This window comes from Mesoplodon bidens (assembly GCF_964165515.1).
Source record: "Mesoplodon bidens genome assembly, chromosome: 1".
NCBI lineage: Eukaryota > Metazoa > Chordata > Mammalia > Artiodactyla > Ziphiidae > Mesoplodon > Mesoplodon bidens.
Window position 1 is genome coordinate 209330982 of NC_138176.1, and position 23336 is coordinate 209354317.

Below are 23336 nucleotides of genomic sequence, written 5' to 3' on the forward strand. Positions count from 1 at the left end.
CATGGAACCACCCCTCACTGCTGCCACAGGTGCAGCAAACAGTTCCATGAGACATTGCCCCGCTTTGCGTAGATGGAACTGGATACTCTCTTACCTCTTGGCCTCTTGCCTTGCGGCCTCTTTGATGCATCATGTGGAGCTCTGGCAGGAAGTCTACTCACGCACAACTTGCAAGGAAGGGCTAGACATGACCAGTACGGGTTAGGAGCTGAGCCAGGATGGACATCCTGAGGCTCAGGTCATGATACCTCTAGTGGAGTGAGCTAGGTAACTCATTCCTCAAATTGCCACTTTTTTTCTTCCCTGTTTCACAGCCCTGGTCATGTACTCCTGATTCCTGGGATGACATTCCCAGGAAACTACCTGTTTGCAAGCAGTTGTCTTAGGCTCTACTTTCCTGGAAATTCAGGCTATGACAGTCAGTACCTTCAAAACCCATCTTGAAGCTGACCACTTCTCGTCACCTCCTCACTGCCCGCCACGTTCCAGCCACAGTCAGTGCCTGCCTCAGTTACCGTAACCATCTGCTAACTGCTCTCTGCTTTTATTTTTGTCCTTTATAGTCTATGTTAGGCACAGCGACCCGAGGAGAAGTTCCCACGAGGCCCTCTGGGATCTGCCCCTCTTTCTTCTCCAACCTCGCCTCCTACCACTGTCCTCTTGCTGGACAAACTGGTGCCTATTGGCTCGTCAAGGCCTCCAGGTACACTTTCACCTCAGGACTCCTGCCTGCTCTTTCTTCTGTCTGAACACTTCCATCCCATAGCTCACTCTCTTCACCTTCCCCTTCCCAGAAATGACTTCCACAGTGAGGGAATTCTGACCTCCTCTTTAAAATAACAGCCACTCCCAACATCTTTTGTCTCCCTTCCTTGTGCTTTATTTCTCTCCATTGCACTTAACATAATTAATATGCTTCCATGTTTATTTTGCTTCTTGTCTCTTTTCTCCAGTAACTGTAAGCTTTGTCAGGCAGGGAATTGTGTCTTTTTCTTTCCACTGCTACATCCTTGGACCTACAACAGGGCCTGGTACCTGGTAGGTGCTCCCAAATAATTTTTTTTTTTTTTTTTGTGGTAAGCGGGCCTCTCACCGTTGTGGCCTCTCCAGGCTCCGGACGCGCAGGCTCAGTGGCCACAGCTCACGGGCTCAGCCGCTCTGCGGCATGTGGGATCTTCCCGGACCGGGGCACGAACCCGTGTCCCCTGAATCGGCAGGCAGACTCTCAACCACTGTGCCACCAGGGAAGCCCCCAAATAATTTTTGAGTTAAGCAGGTAAATGAACGTGTATTTTAGAAAATGTAATTATGGGTATAGTAAAAGATGGTTGGAGGAAGGTAGGGCTAGAGAGCAGAGATTAGGAGCTTATTGCAGACAACCAGGTAAGAAATGATGAGGGCTACATTTAGCATCTTTTAACAGTATCAGTAGAGAGTTAAGGAATGATTACAGAAAAATCTAGAAGATTAAAATGATTGTGTTGTTGATGGATTGAGTATAATGGATGTGAGAGAGGGAGACATCTAGGAAGATTCTCAGGTTTCTCTTTGGCAGCTGGGTAGATGGTGGGTATGTTCATTAGAGAGAAACTGAAGACAGGCCAGGTGTAGAAAGAACACAGATAGGCTGGGGAGTCTTCAGGAAGGAGGAGGGAAAACTTCATATTTAAATATGTTGAGTTTGGTGTATCAGCAAGACCTCTTAGCATAAATTGATAGAGACCCCATAGTTAGTTGAATATAGAGGACTAGAGCTCAGAAAAGGGTACTTGGGGGTTGACTAGTGCCTGGTAAGGGAATTGTGCCCTGAAGTAGGCCTTACAAATATCAAACAAGGAAAAATCCATGTATTACTCCATGTTCCCATAGGACCATAGTGATTCTTAACTGTTGCCACTCTTTCTTTCCTGACTCTTTTTTGAAAGTTTGAAAGAGAAAACCTTGAAAAAGAGAAAAGAAAAAAACAGTCTGATTCATTTTTGTTGGTACATTTTGAAAGAATGAAAAAGGCATTTATCTTAGGATGAAGTGTCTAAGTACCTCTAGAGTACAAAGAATTTACCTTTAGCTTGCCCTGGCTAGCCTCAAACTCTACATTTTACTTTCACAGCCATCTTCTTTTATTGAAAACATGTTGAAGTACATTTTTTTTCCTTAGTCACCAGAAATGAGTATGTTCTTTAGTAAAACATCCGGAATGCATACAATGAAAAATGTCTAAATGTTTCAAGTAATATTTCTGGTATGTGTGTGTATATATATATATATATATATATATATATATATATCTGTTTAGTAATATAAATTTTAAGTGATTGTGTTCTCTAGCAACATATTTTTCATGTATTTTGAAGCTTAGATTTTTGCCAATAGCTTTCATACCTCTGGTGATTTTTATTACCTTATTTAGTAGAGGAGAATTGAGCATCTTGAACTGGTCTTCAACCTAGGCATTTATTTAACAATTTGATTTCTCAAGGGGCAACACTGTTGGAAGAGATTACTATGTACAGATCTCTGAGCCAATAGAGGATAGAGATGGGAAAGACACTGCCAAGGAAATTTATAGAAGCAAAATGAAAATCACTCTTTCTGAGCTGTGATCATCTTGTAGTTGGTGAGTGTACCTTAGCTTTGGATGAAATCTTTGACTTGTTATTTGAATTCAGTCCTTGCTGTTTGATCTCATGTTGGCACTTTACATTTCACTAAGACTATGAATGATCTCATAGTCTTAGCTTGCATTGAGCACAGAGACATTAGGGGCTACACTGCCTGAATTGCCATCAATAGAGCATGGATTCTGAATACATACATGAGATCTAAACTATATTGCTGATGGTGAAATTATAACTTTTTATTAGATGGAAGAAATTCTAAAAGCCACAATTCAAGAGCCCAAGATAATTCAGATTTAATTAAAAGAACCTTTTATATTTACTTAAAAGAAGCTTAGGTATTTTAGGCAACTTTGAAAAACGAAGAATAACTGAATTAGGGTTCTCCATAGAAATAGAAGCAATAGGAAATATATGTACACATATCTGTTTTTCATAAGGAACTGGCTCACCTGATTAAGGAGGCTGACAAGCCCTTAGACCTGCAGTCAGCAAGCTGGAGACTCAGTAGAGCGAATGGTGTAGTTCCAGTCCAGAGGTCGGCGGGTTCAAGACCCTGGAAGAGCTGATGTTTCAGTTGGAGGCTGAAGGCAAGAAAAATGTAATGTCCCAGCTTGAAGGCATCAGGCAGGAGGAATCCCCTCTTATTTGGGGGAGAGTCAGCCTTTTAGTCCTGTTCAGACCTTCAACTGATTAGATGGGTCCATTTGCATTGGGGAGGGCAATCTGCTTTATGCAGTCCATCAACAGAAATGCTAAACTCATCCCAGACACCCTCACAGAAATACCAGAATGATGTTTCACCAAATATCTGGGTACCCATGAACCAGTCAAGTTGGCACATAAAATTAATCATCACAATTTTAAAATCAATTCAAATTCATTCAGTTAATAAGCATTTTAGGCATAGCTCTGTAGATTTAGCAGAGAGTAAGGCATTTTGAGTATCTAAAGAGATGGAGAACAGATATCAGGTAATGCTTAATAAGACCAAAATAAAGTAATATAAAATCAAGAAAAGGGCTTCCCTGGTGGCGCAGTGGTTGAGAGTCCGCCTGCCGATGCAGGGGACACGGGTTCGTGCCCTGGTCCGGGAGGATCCCACGTGCCGCGGAGCGGCTGGGCCCGTGAGCCATGGCCGCTGGGCCTGTGAGTCCGGAGCCTGTGCTCCGCAGGGGGAGAGGCCACAGCAGTGAGAGGCCTGCGTACCACAAAAAAAAAAAAAAAAAAAAAGAAAAGAAAAAAATCAAGAAAAAAATACAAGTTTTTAGTGTTTACATCCTTCACCAAGACATTTTTCATGTATATTGTTGCTAGCTACATGGGACTAAAAACTGAGTTTTTTATTCTGAACTTTAAATTATTAAACAGACATTTAGAAAACCATATACTTACTTTTTCATTTTTATTCTTTTTTTAATTTGTTTATATCACAATACATATTCATCTGGAAGGTGGTAACATAATCATAATGAACCAATAACAACTTAGTCTGTTAAAAAAAATTATTAACAGTATATCTAGTGGATACCACAGGGAAAAATTTTCTTGAGCATTTTTTGCCCCCAAGTTGTATTATTCTATTCCTGCATCATATTTGTGGCCCACTGTTTTGTGTCACGTGTTTCTGAATTCAGGTAGTATAAAATGTTTCTGTGCTTACTGGACATTGGAGGTAAACAAAGTTTTGATTTTATTTTTTAATTTGAAAAGAATGAGAGTATTTATAAACATAATATATAATTATTTAGCCACAAAGCATAGCTTATTAAATAGTCATTACAGATGTGCCCCCTCTCCCCACCTCCCCTGCCCCCCAGTTCAATCCAAACTTTAGGACATGAAAAATACAAAGTACCCGTGGAAAAGATTTTAAGAATTTAATAACTATTTGAATTATTTACATATTTTATAGTCAAATACAAAACAAAAATTATCTGATGATTTTTAAATAAAATTTAAAAAAAACATTTAAATGAATTAGGATTCTATGTTTGGCTCATTTGGGAATTGTTAGAACTAGGGACTCCATTAAATAAGTATATTTGTTTTCTCAATATTTGTGTCTCATTTTCTCCAAGTTTAACTGATGTATCTTTTGTTTCTGGTTATGTGATAATGACAAGTTGGTTACTTTCACAATTGAGAGACTTTTGGGAGGTGTCTTTATAGAAACTTAATACGTATATCTCTCTTGGTTGAAGGGACAAAAGTTTTAAGAGAAAAGGGAAGAAAATCATTGCTGAACATCTGAAAAGAGCAAACATTTTCCCCTTTCTTACAGTTACCTTTCTTCAGACTGATTCAGTTAATCAGATGTGGTGGGTTTTTGGAGAGATTTGTTCTCATGGAGTTAATGTTTGACTTGCCAGGCGGTTTGCATTTCCTAGGCTGACCTTGGGAACACCGGCATGGCCATGATATCTTGTGAGCATCTCCCACCTTTGGGCAACAAGGAAATATTTGAGGCTGTGGCTTGGTCAGGAGAAGTCAATCTGTATGATAATATTCCCTGAGAGCTGTGTAGGATAGATGTAAAATGCAGTACTTTGGGATTGCTTTCTTTGAAGACTCAAATCCAGTGTGAAAACTTTTTTTTTTTTTTTTTTATGAAAAAAGTTTGTGGCACTTTCATAATAGCTGGACCTGCCCTGTTGATTTAGATCAAAATCACTTCCTCTCAACATCATAACCATTTTACTGTTCAGTGGTGCAGAAGGCATCATAAAGAGTTAGTGAAATGTTTTGGATCATTTAGAAGTGGATGAGTGATAAAAATGAAAATATCTCCAACAGAGGTGGTACTGTGGAGGACTTCTCATAAAGGCAAAAAGAAAAGTGTCTCCGCATTAAGAATTTTCTTAAGTGTTCTGATGATATGAACCATTTGGATAAACATCTAATACAATACTGAACCTTTACAATTCCACTTAGACTTTCATCATGCCTACTCTCCTTTGGAGTCTTAATAACTGTTTTCTCTTTCAGCTTTTAGGGAAAGGAAACACAACTTCTCTTAATGTTTAATGAATATTTATGAAGTCCTTTGACAATTAAGGGCTCATTAAAATTCACTTCAAAAGAAAAGAGATTCAAAACACTTGGAAGCCCCAAGCAGAAAGTGGTGACAAGTAGAAACTCACATCTTTCTCCTTCCTTGTAAGTCAGAAACACTCTGCAAGTGAACTAAGAGTCTTCTAAAAATGATTCCAGGTAGCAGTTTAAATATAATAGATGTATTTGATTATTACATGGTGACTTTAACTTTGCATTGACTGTTGTCTCTGTGAGTGCTTTTTTCTGTAGATACTAGGAAATCCTGCTTTTATATGGCATCCTTGAATGGGAAGGAGATCGGGTGTTGTTTGGAGTCGGACATTGTTCAAATCTCAGTTTCAACTCTGTCTTGTTCTATGACCTTGAGCAAGTTCTCAGTGCCTCAGTTTCTGTATTGTATTATGGGGGGAAATAACACTCTAGGACTCATAAGTTTGTTGGAAGAAGCAACTGAGTTATTGCATGAAAAACACGGAGAAGGGTGCCTGGCACACTGCTTTTCTGTTTTGAGAAATCTTTCCTTTCAGTTTGGAAAGATCTTTGTTTTCCCCTGGCTGAGGTGCTGCAAAGGAACAGTCAGTGACTATGGGTAGCATTTTAGCTTCCCTTTTCATTTCAGTTTCTCTCCAGTCTTTCTCCCCAGGGCCCCAGACCCCTGTGCCCTACCACTTACAGCTACTTTTGACTGCAGCTGTCTCTTGGTCCAAATATGTCACACCGAATATAGGGATGCATAAATATATATTCAGTCACTTTCAAAAGCCCAGTCTTTTATGAATGAGAAATTGTCAGAGTTAACAAGGTATTTTGAAATGAGAGCAGTTATACCATTGTTGCTGTTATTTCATGTAAATCCTTGTTATTTGGTAACGGAAATAAAGAAATACTTGGACATGAAATCAGATACTGGCCCAGAAAGTTACATGCCTACTCATCATTATTTTAAAATTTGAAATAGAAGTATGTATTGGGATGAGTAGAAAAGTACTAAAGCATCCATCCACATATTTCTCGATCAGTACAAGACTTAACATTTGCAGAAGTAAGCACTGACCTGGAAACCAAAAATTTGTATTCTATTGATAAATGTGTTTGTCTAAAGAACATCTCATTTATTTGTAAGTAATCTACCATCCTGCTTTACCACTATAGGTCCTAAGATTAAATTTGTCTTTGTAAAGTGCTGAGTTGCTGTTATTTAACTCAGACCTTATCTTTAAGACAAGCCTCATAAATTGAATAATAATTAGTCATAGTTTCCATTGGAATTTTTACTGCTTTCACCATCTGCTCTTCTTAGTCTATGAGAAGACCTGTGCAAGATGTTGGATCGATTTTACAGTAACTGAGTAGACTTTCACTTGTAATAATTATTTTCTATTGGAAAAGTGATTGCTATGTTTATGATGTTTGAGAAGTGAAACTGCCAGATTTGGTTGTTGTTAAGTTTGCCTCTATAGTTCTTAGCCATCCAGTCCTCATTTTGGAGTGGAAACTCTCTAAAGAACACACTAAATATTTTTGCTTTTTCCAGATAGGCACTCTGTACGTTACTACTGCTCAGTCTGCTTCTCGGTGCATGCTATAATAAGGCTGCTGGCTCCCAGCTCAGTGTGGTCTATAGCTTCCTTCTCCCATAAAGTCACTATTACAACCCTGAGGTAGATGCCAAGAGCTAAGGGATCAAAGTTGTAAAGTTGTCTAATGCAAAGAGAGAAAGAAGAGGAGACCCAGATGTTGAACTGTGAATGTCCTATAACTGTAAAACAGGCTTAATTTTTTTGTATGATTGGCAGAATGTTTAGAAAGCATGCAGAAAAAGAGATCCCAAATTGTATGGAGAAATGGTAAAGTCCCGTGAATAATCTTGCCTCTTCCCAAGAGTCCCACATGGATTTATAACCTTCATTTCACTGTATGTGTAGTAAAATTTCAGGATGAACTGGTGCTTTGCTTGGAGGGATGAGCTTATTTTGTGCTCTGCAGGAATCCATTGTGATCATGTGTATATATTTGCCCTTGTAAAACTACTTAGAAAAGTTATACAGTCGTGTTTTTTTAAAAAAATGTTTTTATCCTTAAAAACTTAAATGTCTTTCCTTCAAAAATTTACAAATGCTAAAATCAGAGTTGGATGAGGATGTGAGCTAGTTAATATCAAACAATGAATTTCTTTGGTCACAAATTTCAGCTATTAATAGTATACAAGTTGTTCACACTTATACGGGGAAAACTCCTTAAGTTACTGCTCTAAATATTTTATACATATGAATGGATAAATCCCGTCGTCCTCCTTTTACAGATGAGGAAATTGAGGTTCGTGGGGGCTAAGTAAATTGTCTGAGGTCACACAGCTAATTATTCAAATTACTAGTCAGTTGGGTGACTCACAGGTAAAAAAAACTGTACTACTTGCAATCAGGAGGTGATAGTTGATAGGCCGGAATACGTGTGCAACTAACTGTTCTTCAAGGTAGAGTAAAATGTATAACATGGCAAAGTTTCATGAGAAATCAAAAAAGATGCATATATTTCTGATTGAGAAATGTAACATAGATGGTAGAAATGGAGGCTGTTATAGGCTGAAAGAATATTATGAGCAAAGGCATGGGACTATGAAAAAAACATGATACGTACGATAAGTGTGGACCCGGAGGAGACCATGGTAGGAGATGAAGCTGGAAAGGTAGGTTGGGTCAATTGATGACGTACCTTGAATGCCTCCCTAAGAACTTTAGAATTAGAACTTTTTGTTTATTTTGCTTCAGCTTTTTGGTTTTGCATGTTTATGCATGTGTGTTATTATTTTTAGAAGGCACCAGTGAAAATAAAGGATCACAGATGTGGGAGAAAGATCATAGATTTAATTAAAGCAGTTATATGGAGTAGCAAAAATCTCAGCTCAGTCTTAAGACCTTATACCTGAGCCTCGATCATTTATAAAAATGGGAATAATTGTACCTTCCTTGCTGGCTGTGGTAAGAATTATATGAAAACGTGTGAGAGCTCTTAGAACAGTGTTTCGCCTGTAGTAAGTACTCCGTAGTTTTCTTTATTTCATTTGTGGATCATTTCAGCAATTGTTATTTACTTCCCTGAAGCATACAAATCACATTGTGATAGCCTGTGTATACAGTAAAGGGTTAATTGACAAGCCACTTTCTATATGCAATTTTTAGATTGTCTTCATACCTTTTAAAATGAGTGGCCATGTTACCTCTATATTCTCTCTTTTTTTTTTTTTTTTTTTTTTTTGCAGTACGTGGGCCTCTCACTGTTATGGCCTCTCCCATTGTGGAGCACAGGCTCCGGACGCGCAGGCCCAGCGGCCATGGCTCACGGGCTCAGCTGCTCCGCGGCACGTGGGATCTTCCCGGACCGGGGCACGAACCCGCGTCCCCTGCCTCGGCAGGCGGACCCTCAGCCACTGTGCCACCAGGGAAGCCCTCTATATTCTCTTAATTGTCTTCTTGTTAAAAACATAAGACATTAGAATCTGGTGAAGTTATATAACTGGCTGTATATGATTATATCAGTAGAAGAGCTGAGGTACATGATAAATGTAGGCCAGTTAAAAAATTTCATTAACACTTTATGTGGATGTTATAGAATGCATATGTGTATAATTTCTGAATCTGTTTAACACACACATATATGTTCATATAGCTTGCAAAGTGTAAGATGCCCTGAAGACATAAAATATTGTTAAGAAGTAGTAGCTAATGCTATATAGCAGTTGGTAACAACTTTACAGTGAATTGAATATGGCATACAAGGCTTGCTATTTTTAAGGTACACTTATGTAGGGCTTCCCTGGTGGCGCAGTGGTTGGGAGTCCGCCTGCCGATGCAGGGGACACGGGTTCGTGCCCCGGTCCGGGAGGATCCCGCGTGCCGTGGAGCAGCTGGGCCCGTGGGCCATGGCCGCTGAGCCTGCGCGTCCGGAGCCTGTGCTCCGCAACGGGAGAGGCCACAACAGTGAGAGACCCACATACCGCAAAAAAAAAAAAAAAAAAAAGATACACTTATGTAGAGTGCTCTGAAGGCAAAGTTGATAGGACATAATAAACAACTCTAAATATGAGTAAGTAATATTGGTATACTTCATGTGATGCATAATATTCTGTAGTTTTTTTTCTTTGAACAATGCCACATTTATTTATCAGCACTAGCAGGAGCCATGATAATGGAAATTCCACATGTTTTCTTCCAAATAGTGACATCAGTTTAAAAAACAAATTAGAAAGTGGTTAAAATTGATTGAAAATAGGAAATATGAATTAGTTCCAGTAAGTAGGGAATGCCAGTGATAAATCATAGAAAACAGATGTGTGTGTATATTTTTTCCTTGTCATTCTTTTTCTTTTTTATACATTTTTAAAGGTTACTTTCCATTTACAGTTATTACAAAATATTGGCTATATTCACTGTGTTGTACCTCTTTGAGCCTATGTTATACCCAGTAATTTGTACCTCTCACTCCCCGACCCCTATATTGCCCCTCCCTCCCCTCCCCACTGGTAACCATTGGTTTGTTCTCTGTATCTGTGAGTCTGCTTCGTTTTTGTTATATTCACTAGTTCTGTTTTTTAGATTCCACAATAAGTGATATCATATAGTGTTTGTCTTTCTCTGTGTGACTTATTTCCCTTAGCATAATGCCTCCCAAGTCCATCCATGTTGCTCCAAATGGCAAAATTTTGTTCTTTTTTATGGTTGAGTAGTATTCCATTGTATGTATATCACATCTTCTTTATCCATTCATCTCTTGATGGACACTTAGGTTGCTTCCATATCTTGGCAATTGTAAATAGTGCTGCTGTGAACATTAGGGTGAATGTATCTTTTCAAATTACTGTTTTTGTTTTTGTTTTTTGGATATATACCCAGGAGTGGAATTGCTGGGTCATGTGATCATTCTATTTTTTAGTTTTTTGAGAAACCTCCATACTGTTTTCCACAGTGACTGCACCCATTTACTTTCTCACCGACGGTGTACAAGGGTTCCCATTTTTCCATATCTTAGCCAACATTTGTTATTTGTGTTCTTTTTGATAGCCATTCTGACAGGTGTGAGGTGATACCTCATTGTGGTTTTGATTTGCATTTCCTTGCTGAGCATCTTTTCACCTGTTGGCCATCTGCATTTCGTCTTTGGAAAAAGGTCTATTCAATTCTTCTGCCCATTTTTAATTGAATTTTTTTTTGATGTTGAGTTGTATGCGTTGTTTATATATGTTGGATATTAATCCCTTATCAGTTATATCATTTGGAAGTATTTTCTCCCATTCAGTAAGTTGTCTTTTCGTATTGTCAGTGGTTTCCTTTGCTGTGCAGAAGCTTTTAAGTTTAATTAGGTCCCATTTGTTTATTTTTGCTTTGATTTCCTTTAGGAAACGGATTCAGAAAGTTATTGCCGTGAATTATGTCAAAGAGTGTTTTGCCTGTGTTTTCCTCTAGGAGTTTTACAGTATGAGGTCTTACATTTAAGTCTTTAATACATTTAATTGCTCTATATCTTTAAATTGGTTCTGGATTCTGGTAGTCACTTATATAGTTGGAGTGAAAGATGTATCTTTTTGTCTGTTACAAACCTCACAGTCTTTACAATCAAGTTTTAATCCATAGATTTCTGAAAGATGAAGGGAACTAACATTTATTGGGCATTAACTCTATCTCCGTCACAGGGTCTTTGTTAAGTTCTTTATGTAGTACTTCATTTAATCTTAGCAATAACCATGAGACAAGTAGACATGATTATTCTTATTTTCAAAATGGAGAAATGGAAGTCTAGAGAAATGAATGGGTTTTTCCAAAGGCATACAGCTAATTAGCCAAGCAGGTCATGATCTCTAGCCCTGTGCTCCCTTCTGTAAATGCTGTCCAGGTTACATTGGCATTAGAGACAGTGTTCAGAACCTTCCTTTTACACCCATGTTCCAATGTTTCAGTCCTTAGTAACCTAAAACATAATTTAATTGAATTGGCTCTGTCAAAGTGGGGTCAAAGTCTATCTTTCTTGAGTTTGAAAATTATATGTATAGGGGACAGAAGGAGTGTCAGAAAAATCGAGCTATATCTTTGCATTTTGTTTTCAATTTTAAAAAGTGGAGATTTTACCAAATAGCAATCATAGTAGAGCACAGACACACACTCCCATTTCTGAAATAACATCATAAATCATAGATATATGTGAGATAACATTGTTTGTACCTTCTCTCACATTAGTTGATCCTTGAAACCTTCATAATAGGGAAGTTGTTCCACATACCAAATCAACAATTTATGTATGTCTGCCAAGTGCCAGACACTATCCTAGATGCTGAGGTTTGTCATGCTTAACTAAAGAGATATAACTCTTAATCTCATGCAGTTTATCCTCTAAATATTCTACATATTTCACCTGAGTGTGAAATAATAGCACATTTAAGACCTCATGTGAGAAAGATGCTCTGCGCTTCCCCATATAATATTTTTGGTGGGAAAAAAGATCTCAGTGTATCCCTTGTTTACAACCCTTGGATGATATAAAATCTGACTTTTCTTAATTCAGAATTGGCTTTTTTCTGTAGCATGAAGGAAAAAGTGCCCTGTGTTTGGAAATCAAGAGATTTAAACTATGTTCAAATCAAGACATAAACATAGTTAAAGTTAGAGAAAAGCTTGTCTCATTATGATCAACCTTTCAGTGCTCAATGTGAAAAAGAAAAAAAAACACAATCATGCAGAAGAAACAGAAAATACTGCCTATGATAATTTACAACCAAAATTCAAAGCAAAGCAAACAAAACTCAACCAGGACTAACTAGTACCATATTTAGCAAATTCTTTCTCTTTTTAATTACTTTTCTGAAAATGTGAACTTTGTTTACCTGTTTTACTTTCCTATTAATGAATCATTTCTTCTTTTCTCAAGTGCTTATCAACATTTCATAACTGGCAGCGTCTAAGTGAGTGGTGCTTGCTTAATTAAGGTTTGGTACTTTAAATGTGTCATTTAAAGACCAGTTAAAAGCATTAAAACATAAATTTACATTAATAATTGCTTTCACATGTATTTGGCGCACATAATACTTTTGTGGGCAATCTAGTGTTTCTAACTGAAAATCTCTCCTTATATCCCAAAAGGGTTCAATAATATATACATTTTAATCATCTTCCCTTTTTAAGATTATCCCTTATACTCATTCCCTTCTCTTACACTATTGTTAAAATTTCATAGCTTATCTTAAAATATACATAAATTTTATATCTCTAGTGACCAGTAGTTGGTCATCTAGTGTGGCAGTTCTCGAAATATGATTCACAAGCATAATCATATGATGTATTATTAACATTTGCACTTATGGTACAAAAGAGAAATAGTGGTTAGAACTGTTGGTAGCACCTGAGCGCAAATCAAGACAGGGTACCAAACCGTACTTGTATTCTTCACTGCCATCACAGTAAAAACAAACCATCAAACAAGCCAACTGACCAAACACCAAACAAGCTAACCAGACACCCACCTACCCAACACCAAACAAAAAGCTACCTTCATTTAATAATATCATGAATGAAACTGTAAAAATTATTGTTTATTAAATTCCAACCTCTGAGTAAATTTCTTTTTAATATTCTGTGTGACAAAATGTTAAGTATACAGAATGAAATTCTTCAGCATACTGAAGATTAATGGTTACCATGAGACTTTTCATGAAAGGCAATTTTTACTAGAAAGAATGACTGACAGACAAACTGTGGTTATTCAGGCATGGGTATTTGCAGACATATTCTCAAAAATGAACAAAGTGAGCCTGTCACTTCAGAGAAAACAACTGACAGTATTTATTGCTAATGATCAAATTCAAACTTTCAAACGAAAATTAGGATTTTGTATCCACAGGATTGATCTGCATAACTGAGTGAACCAAGATTTTTTTCTCCAAATAATCAATCAGTGCCCATTGTTTCATATTCATGCCTGTGTAAAAATCCACTCAAAGTACATGATAGACAGTAGATTTTAATTGATCAGAATATGAAAATTTCATTGATAGGGTTTCACATTCGGCATTGCATCTAACTTTGAAGAGACTTCTACTTCTCCAGTGTTTGTGTATCAAATAACCACTATTATGAAAAACGTCTACTAAAATATAGCTCCTTTTCCAACTATATAATGTGTGACCCTATATTTTTCATATATGTCAAACACAATATATTGCAGTAGATTTAATTCAGAGGCAGATACCCAATTTCTTCTATTAAGTTAGGCCTTAAAGAGATTTGCAAAAATGTAAAACAGTACCACTTTTTTCATTATCTTTTTTGAAAACATGTTAAAATGGGTTCATTATTATTTGTAAATGAATTATACATATTTAAAAACTGTTCAGTTTTAATTCCTAATATAGTAAATATTGATAGCTGTAATCCACATAACTAAAAAATTTGGTGCCCTTAATAATTTTTAATAATGAAAAGGGATCTTGAGAACAAAACCTTTGTGCACTGCTAGCTAGAGGAATCATTGCTTTTAAAAGTCACAGAGACCAGAGCTTGCCTCCCACCCTTGTGTGCTGCTCACTTGTTTGTTCTCAGGAAAATAACCTCTCCCAGCCCTAGTCCCCTCTTGTATAAAATGAGTATTTTCAGGATTACATTATATGAGATTTCTAAACACATAATTGCAGATAGATAAATGATTTCCTCTTGTTCCTTGAAGACTCCTTGAAATGGAAGTATTGTTACTATGAAGTGTTTCAGGTAAAAAAAATTAAGAACTGGCCTAAGGTCACACAACTAATAAACAACAGAACTGGGATTCTTACATTTTACTGATACAGTAGTATTCGGTACCCTCTTTTTAGGCTATAGATACAAAAAAAGAATGTGTATCAGCAAAGTGGAAGTTATGTAGAACCGTAATGTATCTGAAGTAGGAGGGCGGTTAGAGAACATATTTTCCTACCATCTCCTTTTTACTGATAAGGTACTTCAGGGCACACAAACATACTGTTGTGACCCCTGAATTGCTTTGAATTGGGCAGCATTTTTAACATAATTGTTCTCATCCTTTCTTTGCCTCCCATTTTTCTCTGCTTGGCCAGACGAAAAGAACTCCATTATCTTTGGCAACAACTATACGTACCCGTCCCAACAGATGCCGACGAAAGCAAAAGCACACGAAAACAAATGAGAAAGAGGACAAAACCATTGTGATAAATAGACATAACCTTCTGTGACTACTGGCTGATTTTATTTTATTTTTATCATAATTTTGATTTTTTTCAAACCTTAGGAATTCAGTACTTGTTGGAAATTTAGCCAAAGTAATTTAAGAAGGGGGTGTTTGGGGAGATGTAATGCTGTCATAAAAAGACAAAAGGGAGTGGCAGTGTTTGGAGCAGGAGAGTGCCTATGACAGTCAGGATCAGATACCCCGTCTCCTCAGAGCAGGCTGATAACATGCCTGGATAACACTCTTGGGGTCATTTCTAGAGAGGAGGGCATAGTTCTCTAGTACGCATGATGATGCTTCCTCTCTTCACCCACAGCCCATGGATACCTTATGGATGATGGGATTAAGCCTTGGTTCCACCACACTATTATGTTTATTCTTTTTTTGTTTCTTCATGATTTGTTCCCATTTTACGATTACTGCATAGAATTAAAAACATGAACTTCGTCAGTTGAGTTAATATGTTGTATCAGAGTAAAATTCGACCTTTATTTAAACATGGATTGTGTAAATAATCAGCTCAAGGGAAATGAAAGATATTTCCAGGTTGCTCTATATGTCAGTTTAATTTTGGAAATTCCCAACTGCTGTTCATTTTTGGCTGTTTGTCCTGTCATTTTTCCCCCTTTCTCTAATATAATACAGTCTCTCCTTTCAGTCTATTCAAATTCCTTTTTCGGTAAACCTCATTAATGCAAACCCATGAGCATACATAATTTAATATGTATGTAATATTCCCTAAATATGTAAATACAATATCAGCCTTAAAAATCTGCCTGAAATTAGGCGGGTGAAGTCAGGGATATCCATAGATACATCCATATCTAAGATACAAAGATATGTGTACTTAGTTATGAATGATTTTCTGCGCTTGTAGTCAGACAAGCGTGGGTTGATTTTTATCCCTCCTGTCCATCACTAGTTATGATCTCAGGCAGTGGGATGTTAGATGTCCTTTTTCCAAATTGTTTACTGGGTAAGGGTAGAGTTGGAAGTAGTTAGATAGAACACGTTGTAGTGTTTTGGAATATTTGGGTTACCAGGGCAGCCACCACTTCTTTCTGCACAGATTCTCTTCTTTAGAAACACCCACTGGGCTTCCCTGGTGGCGCAGTGGTTGAGAGTCTGCCTGCCGATGCAGGGGACGCAGGTTCATGCCCCGGTCCGGGAAGATCCCACATGCCGTGGAGCAGCTGGGCCCGTGAGCCATGGCCGCTGAGCCTGCGTGTCTGGAGCCTGTTGCTCCGCAACAGGAGAGGCCACAACAGTGACAGGCCCGCGTACTGCAAAAAAAATTAAAAAATAAACAAACAAAAAATAGAAACACCCACTGTCACTGGGAATGTGGTCATGCGAAAAGCAGTCACCGTGTGGCACTGCTATGTTACAGTGTTGACTCAGGGTCATTTCCTTCACACCGAGTTTCTAATCTAGATAGGTACGTTTGGCTGAATCTTTTCTAGTGATATAATTCATTCATTGGTATCCCTTCCAAAACATATCCTGAGAACCTGTGTTTACTGCCTATGCCTTATCTGATAAATCATCACCGTGCTGGTTTTCCAATCAAAGTATTCTGGACATTCTGGAGATTTCCAAGTTGGTAGCAGGGCTAGGTCCAGAAATCATGATTCCTACACCTGTTTGGAATCTAATTATCCTGTTATGCATGTGACTTGGCCTATTGTAAGAGATGGTGCTTGGTTACATGTTTTGTATATAAGTTACTATATTTTGATATAATGGCACAAGCGTAATCATCTCAAGTTTTCCTTTCAGGGCTCCTTTGCCCTTTCTTCCCAATACACTCATTTTCTCTTTGTCCTAAAATCCTCCTTCAGCTGGGCTGACCTAACCTGGGAAAACTGGTCTTTGTTCATAACCTAGGAAGGAACATATGAAAGCAAACCATCCTCTGTGAGAAACCGTGGTCTCGGCTGTGCATCCGGGTGTGTGAGAAGAGACGGTGTCCAGCAGACAAGTGACAGGGTAGTTCCCCTGAGAGGGCAAGCGAGGCTGAAAGCTCCCGCTTAGGAGGTGTGTGCCGAGTGGAGGGGGGCAAACAGAGAGACATTTCACACCTGGTGTTTCCTGTCTTCTCAGTGGGATTGGGAGGGAAGAAAGGCGACATCTGGATCTTCAATAATATTGAAGTTTTTGAGAAACCACTGGGGGTTGGGAGATAAGAAATGAGGAAGGAAGGCAGAAAAGAGTCTCAGATTAAAAAAAAAAAAGTCCTATTCTGCACATGTACTAGAATAGAGGGCCCCTGCCCTTGTTTTCCCCATGCATTGTAGAATATTAGTAATGAAGAGCTCAGGGTTTGCTGCTACTGAGAAGAAAAGTAGAGCTGAGAAACTTGACTTGTGTAGATATGAAATATAAAAGCACATTTATGAGCCACTGCCAATATAGCTGCAGAAGAAGTGAGAGTGCCCTGGGCATCCGGCTCTGAGCATCAGCTCGTGTTCTGACACGAGCATTCAGGCACTGGATGATGGACTGAGAAAAAGAAAAAGAAAAAATGCTTTAAAAGTTTCAGTTTTTTATTCTTACCTGGGGGGGGGTGTTGTTCAGTAGTGAGACATTTTTGGAGGTTTGGAAAATACTAAGGACATTTGGCAAGAAGAGACAAGTTTGCGGTAATGATTTGTTACTCGCAGATCCTCATTGTGGACATACTTGTGGGATGTGTGTGTGTGTGTGTGAGCAGAGGAAGGGTTATATAAATACTAAATCTTTTGAATGAATGTTTATGTGGTTGAAATGATTTTTAAAGTCCGAATTGATGTGTTTACTTCTAGGTCTTAATAAACAATCAGAAATCTATGACTATTAGGTCATTTTGCTGGTAGGCAGCATTTTTCTGATCTTGATTGGGAACCTCGTCATTTAATGGCAAGAATTTCCTTCCAGTCACTATTTTTAAAAAACTAAGAACATGTCACATTTAAGTTGCTGTTTGTGCTTAATATAGGTTTTGTAACCAAGTACGGTTTTTTAGCAGAAGCACTGGTGATTTCAGAATTGAAATACTATTGTCATCTTTCTGTCTTAGGCTTGGTTTCCTCAATAACAAGTGGCCATTAATGTGAACCAGTTTCTCTTAAGCATTTGTTACTGACATCCTAACACTTGATTTTTTGTGGGTTGTCATAGTTTTCATGATGTGACAAAAACTTATGCATGTTGATATCGAATATTTTATTGTTGTTCAACCTGTTGTATTGTCAATGAAGAAGAACAGTAAAGGTGATATTGAAGAAAGCATTAAAGGTTTGCTAAGAGGTGGCAATGAGTGTGGTGTTACTAGCAGAGATGCTTTTGAACGATACTGCTAGGGAATAGGTCTAATGAGATTTGGGATGTTTTTTTAAAATTAGTCAGCATTAGTGTAATGTTCCTTCAGGGAGCGTTCGTAATGCCTGCAAGAATGTGTCAGTAGAGTGATCAGATTCCAGGCTAACCTTCAGTTGCTTTCAGTAGTTGACATAAAACACACCTGTGTGTTCTCTTCTCTGACATCAAAATTGTTTTGAAAAGCTTTTGACATCTGGAAGTGTGAAAAAGAGCAGATTTTGATTTATTTTCTGACAAGTAGGAAAAATAAATTCTAAATGTAATATGTTTTACCTGTATATGGTACTAGCAGGAAGGGCCTTGTTTATCTCATATTCTTCTAATCAACTGTGGAATAAAACCTCTGAGGTTGCATGATAGATTAGTATTTTTCTTGTAGCATTTTAACATGCTAGAGATGGAAATATGTATATATATTTACATAATAAACATAAATATCATTCATTTATGATACAGTTGCACTCAGGTTGTATTTCTTTTTCTTGGAGTCATTTAGAAATTCTCAAAACAGTTAAATTGTTTGTGAATAGGAATAGTGCTGACGAAGAAAACTGACCCAATTCAATTTTACTTTTTACATAGTGATAGGTAAAGCTTTCCTTGATAACATACATTTGCTCAACATCAGTATTACTGTAAATGCTGTCACTTAAGAGAAAATATGTATCAAGTATCAATAAATTTACTTTGAAGTCGAGCTAGTCTGCAATAACTTTGGTAACTGAACCAGTTGGCCTTTTAAAAATATATGTTCTATGTTTTATATATTATATTATCAAATAAAGTGTTTAAGGATTTTATGTGCCAGAATCCCTGGAATCCTAGGTGGATTTTTATTCACAGATTTTTCTTTTCAAAATTAAGCTTCACTTGGTTTGGCATCAGCAGCTTATTCTTTGCAATCCGTTTAATTGAGTAGGTTCTGCTGTTTATCCTAAAGTGCAGATAAATGGCTTTCAGCACACTGTTTATAGTTTAATAGTTCCTGAAGTGAGTCAACATTATCTGCTAACGTCTACATGTCATAACTAATGATCTCTCTGCTTATACTTCTTGCTAGTGAGGAGACACTGAACTCTACAAAGGGAAGAGCCCTGAACACTTGGGGGTGGGGGGATTATTTGGGATGATGCCTGTTGGACGAGGCTTGTTTTCCCCTCATTGGTATGAAATGGGAAGAGAAGTTTGTCCTTTACCATGATTTCAGCATGCACAAAAGCTGTCACAAAGTGCCGTAGTCTAAGGACTGGGGTGAAAATTTGGGGGGAAATAGCTATTAGAGAGATTTGTTTTATTCCAGATTCTCTCTCTAATTAATAATTAGCACAGGTTTGATACTTTTCTGGTCAGGCTATTCGTCTTGGTAGTAGAAAAGGGGAGGCACCAGGAAATTTTCATATTACCACCAAATAGTTACTGTGGTTTCAACGATGAAAGCAAATATTTTTTTGTCTGCTGAGAAAGATGAAAAGAAAATAAATAACTTTCCTAGTTAACTAATCATATATCATGAGTGGGGCCTATTCATTCTAAAAGATCCGCATGCTCTTCCCTTAAGGATAAAACAAAAGTCTGTGAGACTTCATTCCTCCTGAGAATCAGCAGGCCTGACTGTAAGAGTTAAAGCTGACAAGTTTTGCCAATCTCTGATTCACTAAATAATGAGTTCTTGCCTCCCACACTGAAGTTTTGGGTTTTTAGGTAGAGATTAGGACATTCTGTAGGTGAACATAGAGAATGGTTTCTTAATAGCTGAAGTACAGACTCTTAAATTCTGGTAAAATATTTGGTTTGATCTCATATATTCTTTGTCAAAGTGGAAAACTTTCTAACTGAAGTGACCATTTAAGGTGTAGCCACTGTCCTTTCCTCCCATATTAATATTATTGTTTGGGAGTACTTTGGTCATTTAAATAGAACATGAGTAAGTATATATTTCATACCTTCTTACTCTGATACTGAAATTTAAAATCATATCCCCAATTTATCAAAATGTTGCAGGGTGAAAAAACATAACGCACAGGGATATGTCCACCTTACGTTGGTGTGGTTGAAAATAAAGAACCATATGAAGAAAGGGCTTATGAGAGGTAGTTATTTTTCAAGTAGCCTCTTAGCTTCAGGGTTTTTGTTGTTCTTTTTTTTTGGGTGTTTCTCATGAGATACCATGTTGATAATTATTTTAAAAAGGAGGAAGGAAATATTTTTACCTTAGAATATAATGTGTGGGCAAAAATATTTTTGGCATAAATGAGGAGATACAAATTGAATAAAGAAATATAAAGAAGGAAAATTCAAAGGTAAGATCAGGCTTTTCAAAGGCTGGACCACTGAGTCTACTAGGCTTTATACAATTAAAATTTTTAAAAAATAAGATTGCTTTTGAAGAATGTTTTGAAAACTGAAGCCATTTGTTTATTGAAAGAGGGACAGCTTGAGCAACATCAGGCCAGAATGTTCCAATGTGTGCCATACACAGATTTAAGATAACACAATCATTACAATAACATAGTCTCAATTTGGATCTTTCCTCGGTGTTTCTGCCCAAATGTCAACAAGACTTTTTGCCTTTGGCAAATCTTATTCCAATAAATCAAACAAAGGGGGGATGGTGGTTCAGAATCTCAGCACTATTTTAATGGCCAGTTAAGTATAATTTCAGAAAAAAATTTTTTTGGTCTAAAAAAATATCAGGGGTCTATATTTTTGCTAGTCATATACGTACCCAGGACCCAATTCAGCCTTCTTATTTTACTTTGGATGCACAGACCAGAGTATAGGAATCGTTAAAATATTAATATAACATTTTGTGGCATACTGCCTAAATCTTGGTCCTCCTCCAGTTAGCCTCAGAGTGTTATTTGGAACTTTAAATGCAGTATTATCTTTAACACTAATGTCTAAATATAAAGGAAAGCTCTGAGACTTGTCAAATTCTGATGAGAGAGAATGCTTTTATGGACATAGGAATTTCTTTTGACCCTCTTGCTCCTAATATATATCATATGGAATTTTTCTATTTTTTTTTAATATACTGCTTTGCTTAGCAGCTAACTAGTATCTAATCAATGAAAACAAAAAATAACTTGAAATTTTACACATTTTAAAATATATACCTTACATATGTACATTTTGAAATTGATATATTTTCTTCATTTCAGCTCTTTTGGTATATATAATTGAATTTTTTGTTTTTGTTTTTTAACCATCTGCTATTAGGAAAGGGTGTCTGGTTTGGGGGTAAGGTTTTAGATTATTTAAAATGGAATGGATACTGGCCTGGGGGACAGATGGTTTTGTGTTTATATAGAGTGTAAAAGGAAAAAGAGTGAAAGTTTTGGTATGAGTGAATGGTCAGCAGCCCTTTTATGACAAAAGAACAACAATAACAGAAAAAGTAACTTTTATTTACTCTCCCCCATTAGATTTTAAGGTTTGTGAGCATAGTGGAGGTTTCTTCTTCACCTCTGTGAAACCAACATGCTTTGTAGACAGCTTTGTGTATAATAAATATTTCTTAAATCAGTTTGGAGTTGCTAGCAATTTTATGCTGGTTAAAATAAATATTTTATGCTGGCTTAAGCCATATATGATGAATAGGATAGTTGTGTCTCAAATATAAATATTATATCACATATTTAAATGAGTCAAGTCCAATAATATGGTTGACTTAATAAAAAGATAAAATTAATGGTAATCATTTGGTTTCAGTTTTCCCAACATTATAAAAGGAGTTTGATATCTAGAATAGGTAAACCTCTTTAAAGAAAGATTTTTAAATGTTTATGTAGCTGATCAATTTGTGAAGTTGTGCTGATTTTAAAATAAACCAAAGAATTGCATGTTGAACTACCATTCTAAAAGTCAAAAGGATAATATCAAAAAATAGATTTCTAGGTACTTAAATGTTGTATATTTTTCTGCCTGTGTATAATCAGAGGCAGCTTTGAACCATCTGGAATTGTTACATAATACACTGTGGTCAGTGACTTTTTTTTCTTTTCTTTTTACTTACTTTTTTTTGATTCTAAGGTTTCCTTTCTCTTTCACCTTTCCACTGTCATATGCCATGTATCTTGAACATAGCTCAATGCTTGACCAGAATAATCTCTCTTGCCAGCTTATAATCAAAGGGAGTACTGAGAAAAACAGCTGAGCTGTATTAGGCAACCACCGTCTGGACTGCATTTCTTAACTGGTGAATAACACATCACAGGTGCAGGATTAGTGTTGCCTACGGTGCTGTGCTTTTTAGTGGACACCCTTAGCAATTCTGTGTGTCCTCCTCATGTCTCGTCCCAAGGAACCTGGAAACGATCTATCAAGCGTACAGAAATCAAAAGTGAGTAGTGGGAGAAGCTTTATATCTTACAGAGGCTGTTTTTTCCCTCCAGAAATGTAAGCAAGATCAGTTAAGCCAATTCTGGTACACACAAAAGAGATGATAGAACTTAGTCTTTCTTGGCATAGAGGGTTGGGAATAGAACAATTCAGGGGTTCAAAAATTTCGTGCACAAAAATTACACGGCAAGAAAATGCAGTTTACCTTAAACGTCCCAGCAATGTATAATTACTTTTAAACTACTACAAATGTTGCATATATCATTTTACCTTCTGTGTTGTCTGTGTGTTGGAGTGGGTATGTGTGTTTGCCCCTACACATTTTCCAATACTGTCATGGTTAAAACCAAGTGTTGTGGCTGTGTAACGTCCTGTGGTAGAGTTTGTAGTTTTTGATATTGTAAATTCTTCTGCTATCTATGACATATAAGTCTCAATTCATAGATTATAAGTCAAAGTTTCTTTCTTGCAAATATGGTTTGTAAAAAATGCAAAAATATTTTAAAGTATTTTAAATTAATGACTTAAACATTGGAAGAAATGAATGTTTTGAAAATTCAGTTTCTAAGTCATTTAATTTGATCGGGAAGGTTATAAATTGTTTTAAGATAAAGTATACAGTCAGAGAAGCTAAGGCAAGTGTATTTTAGTCATTCATGTCATTTTTGGTATCTAAGAAAACTTTCCTATGAAACATGACATAACTGTAAACAAAGCTATGTAGATAGCACTGTAGGT

General features: G+C 37.0%; 1 protein-coding gene across 4 annotated transcripts in view; it reads left to right on the top strand.

The window, feature by feature from the left end:
* Positions 1-23336, top strand: part of BMPR1B (bone morphogenetic protein receptor type 1B) — a 424295-nt gene that overhangs the window by 324225 nt on the left and 76734 nt on the right. Inside the window, exon 1 of one of the 4 annotated variants that reach the window (XM_081251052.1) lies at positions 2566-2617. The exons of the other annotated variants lie outside the window; for them this stretch is intronic. The gene's annotated coding sequence lies outside the window, so the exon portion shown is untranslated. Of the gene's footprint in view, positions 1-2565; positions 2618-23336 lie in introns of those variants that run through there. 4 annotated transcript variants of the gene reach the window in all.